This window comes from Cricetulus griseus, chromosome 2 (genome assembly GCF_003668045.3).
Source record: "Cricetulus griseus strain 17A/GY chromosome 2, alternate assembly CriGri-PICRH-1.0, whole genome shotgun sequence".
Lineage (NCBI taxonomy): Eukaryota > Metazoa > Chordata > Mammalia > Rodentia > Cricetidae > Cricetulus > Cricetulus griseus.
In genome coordinates, this window is record NC_048595.1 from 134,378,445 (window position 1) to 134,382,883 (window position 4,439).

Genomic DNA, 4,439 nt, shown 5'->3' on the forward strand with positions numbered 1-4,439 from the left:
GGTAGGAGGATACATGCCTTTGATCCAGATCTTCAGGCTTGGAGATATACTTCTAATCTGGGCCACACCTTCTGTTGGAAGCCTATATAAGAACATGGGAGATGGAAGCTTTCACTCTTTGTCTACTTGCCCTGACCTTGCTAGCAAGTCTTTTCATTCCTTCACCGGCATTAGAGCCTATTCTTGGGGATTCCATCATCTATTGAAGACCCCCTGAGACATCCAGCCTCATGGGCTGAGAAACTTCTGGACTCTTGGACTTTCCACTCATATCCAACAATTGTGGTATTCACTAGATCACAGCCTGTAAGTCATTATAATAAATCACCTCTCTCTCAGTCATATATTTATATGTGTGTGTGTGTGTGTGTGTGTGTGTGTGTGTGTGTGTGAGTGTGTGTGTGTGTGAGAGAGAGAGAGAGAGATTCATTCTGTAAGTTCTGTTTCTCTAGAGACCCCTAATTAATACACTATTTTTTTCTCACTCACTCAATAAATAGATGAAAACAACACTGCTATCAGTCCTTGAGCACCATCATGAAGCTTCATGCCCCATCACACACGAGTGTCACAATCATACATAAGAACAAAATAGCACTAAGAATTAGATATTACTACATATATTATGGATAAGAATGATGCTAAAAAATCTCTCCATAAATCAAAATTTCAATTATCCAACCTAGTTGGTGAATTTATAGACCAATATGAACTGTTTTTATTATTTGGTTATTGCACAATGTCTTCAGTAAACAAAATCAGGAAGTAGTTTCCTAGCAATATTTTATTATTTATCAATTAATTGATTATTTCCTCAAAAAAGAGAGACAAAAACCCAGGCTTTGACTGCTTTATTATTATTTATGTAAAGTTGTAAAAAAGGTTGTAGTGTTTGCTTCCAAGGTTTGGTTTGGGGATCAAGGAGTTCTTGTGCTTCTTTCTGACTTACTCTGTAGGACAAAGGTTACAGTAATGATTTGTGTTCTTTATGCTTTATTACTAACTGTGTCAAATCATGGTTAAATTGATCATGTTTATTTGCTTTTATGGATGTTTAGTCTACATATATCTGTGCACCACATGCATGCTTGGTGAGCACATAGGCCAGAAGGGAGTGTCTAATCCCTGGCACTGGAGTTATGGATCATTATAAGCCACCAAGTGGGTATTGGGAACTGAACCTAGGTCTTTTGGAAGAGCAACCAATTCTCTTAAGCTCCCAGCCCTTTTCCCAGCCCCTTTTACACCTGTCTTAACACCTAGCTATGGCTCTTTGGAATGCATGAGCTAGAGTAAGTCAGTTCTCATTTTAATAACATTTTATGGTTTGGGGTTTTGTATTCTTAACTAAATACGGAGTTAGAACAAATTAGAAAAATCATCAAATGTTTACATTTCCCATTTATATTTCATTTTTTGAAAACCTTCAGACATTCATTTAGAATAATGTAAATGTTATTTCATTTTGGCCATAAAAATAATAAATATAGCAAAAAAAAAGGTGTTTTGAGACTGGCTTTATACTGGTGAAGAAAATAATACTCAGAAATGTTTGTTGCTACAGTCTTGATTGTACTGAGAAATAAGCAGTCTTAGCCATCATTTCTTTAATAAGAAGCACACATATCCAAACAAGGAAACAGCAAGCAATATTTTGTCACTATTGTAAAGTAATGGTGACCTCACTGATCCCCTTAAAGTATCTCTGATTCTCCCAGAGGTCAGCAAGCCACTCACAACTGCTGCTCAGTGGCACTTTCCTCGTTGTCCAGAGGGTGTCGGTAGCTTTGACGCCAAGATTTGTGGCCTTGGCTGTAGGAAAGCTTCCCTCCCTTTATTTTGGAGTGATTTCCTAATCGACAAGGCAGTGTTTCTTTAGCAAGCAAATTGCATGTGTTTTTATTGGAATAATCTTGAGCTCCTGCTATTTCATTGGGGAAAAGTACACTGCAAACTATGCTAGTCTTGCAATTAATCCCAGCATTTATTTTCATCCATGTGTTCATTCCCTAGTATTCAACAAATACTTTCCTGCACACCCTCCCTTCCCTCTCACCCCATCTCCTTCTCCTTCCTCTTCTTCCTTCCATGACACCCACATCGTCCCTGAGAGCTCCTAATGTAGGCTAGGCTATCTTCAAACATGCAGTGGTATTTTTGTCTCTGCTTCTTACTTGCTGGGATTATATTGGTGTTTTTTGTGTGACATATCCACAGACTACTGGAGCTTGTAATGCATGCTGTGTGTTGAATAAGTTCAAAGGTAGCTAAGGAGAATAATAAAAGATTAAATACAGACACCTCTTCCCCTGATCTGTGTCTTCCCTTGGCTACGGTGACTTGGTTAAACATTGGGAAGGAGATTTGCTCTTGGCCAAGGAAAATTCAGGCAAGATACGTTTTAATATTTGTGGACATAGAACCTGTCCTTTGGCATTTTAGTTTGCCTCACAGAGGGGAAATGGATATACACTGATGGTTAATAGAACTCCCAAGAGTGTATTACACTGAGACTTGGTCTTGGCTTTTGCTTTGCCTTTGATTTTAATGTCTAGATTTTTTAATTTTTTAAAATATATTTATTTTTGTGTATTAATATTTTGTTTACATGCATCTGTGTACTGCATGTGTGCCTTGTGTCCCAGAGTTCAGAAGAAGGCATCATTTCTCCTGGAACTGAAATTACAGATGGTTGTGAGCCACCACGAAGTTGCTGGGAACTAAACCCTGGTTCTCTGCACGAGCAACAAGTGCTCTTAAACAATGAGCCATCTCTCCAGCCCCAACCTCTGGAATTTTTCTTTTAATTCTGAGAGTCAGTAAATTGCCTTATCTACTTTGAAGTTTCTATCATCTCAAAATAATCCTAATATTTGTTCATGCCCTATGTACCAGTTTCAAAACCCCCGAGAGAGGAAATGGGGTAATTCAGAATGCATCCCACCTGAAAACCTTCCTGATTTAGTTAACTTCTCCAACACTAGATCCATCTTCTCCTTGTTGCCATGATACTCCATAAGTACCCCAAGTTAATAAACTTAGTATCTTGTATTGATCAAATCTGTTCTCAGAGCTTGGAATATTTGAGCTGCCTAAGAGCAGGAATCATCTCTCAGTCATCTTTATATCTAGCACAGTAGTTAGTATATAAGATACCCAGTAAAGTCATTGTTAAATTTCCAGGGGGCGATAGATGTGTGATAGTGGTCTTGCACCTCTGGAGGGCTCCAGTCCAGCCTCACAGTGACCCACTTACAGGACCACCCCATTGGGGTCCACCACTGGAAAAATCTAGACTGTTCTCCATATTTCTCTACCTCAAGCAGGGTTCCAGAGAGGAGATGGTCCTCTTAATAAAAAATGATGAAGGATGTTGTAATGATAAGGATGAGGATGGTCTTCAAGCCTACCGAACTTGAGGTGTGTTGCCATGGCTCCTAGACTACCACAGGAATCACTGACTCCCACTAAGGAGTGTGGAGGCTTACTGATCTTAGTAATCTCTTGGTTATCTCCCTGTCCTGTGGTATTGTTTGTTTTTGTTTTTGCTCTTTCCATTACTTTCGGAATTAATTACAAATATTTTCCCCCTCCATCTGAAATACTGAGTAATTTGTGCCTTCCTGTGGGAAAACTGCCATCATGTAGAATTGTTTCAATGCTAACAGTTATTATGTATGTGCAGCTTCCTTATACCTCCAACTCCTTCCATCACCAATCAACCACAGATGACTGGAATTGCATGCATAAAGCTGTTATTTCCAGAGGTCCTCATCAAAATTACAGACCTTCATTGATTCTTTTTTTTAGAAGTCATTCCTTCCATCAGAAACTTGAGGCTGAGACCTTCTGAATTCAGGAACACATACACTCCCCAAGAATTTCTTGGACTCTCCTGCTGTGACCACTGCTCAGAAAAACCAGCTTCAGTCTCCATCCAGAATAACCTGTACTAAAAACAAACTCCTTAACAGGAATGTTTAATGAACCCACAGACTCCCACTGGGTGATTTGCTTTAATGGGAGCAAAGAAAGGAATTACGAGGCTCTGTCAGGAAGACTTCTCTCAATCCACAGCAGGACTGGAGGATTCATTGCTGGTATAATTCCTCTTTGGGGAGTCAAAGGTGAGTCCCCAGCCACTTCGGAAAAAAACCCATTTAATTCAATACAATGAATGGCATTTTTCATTGAACAACGTTGAGAATTCTGTGCTCTTACCCCAAGTTGCAAAGCATGAGGTTATTAGTGTGCATACAGTGAAACTGTAAGGACTTGGGATGGCACCTTACTTTAAAATAATCCAGAGGAAATGGTTCTGTTTGCTTTGCATTGTATTTGAAATGTTCTTATAAATTTGAGATTATTTCCTTTTAAATAGTCTAAAATATACTATCCAGTTTCATTTGTTGCATATATAAAGCTTTGCTACTGACAAG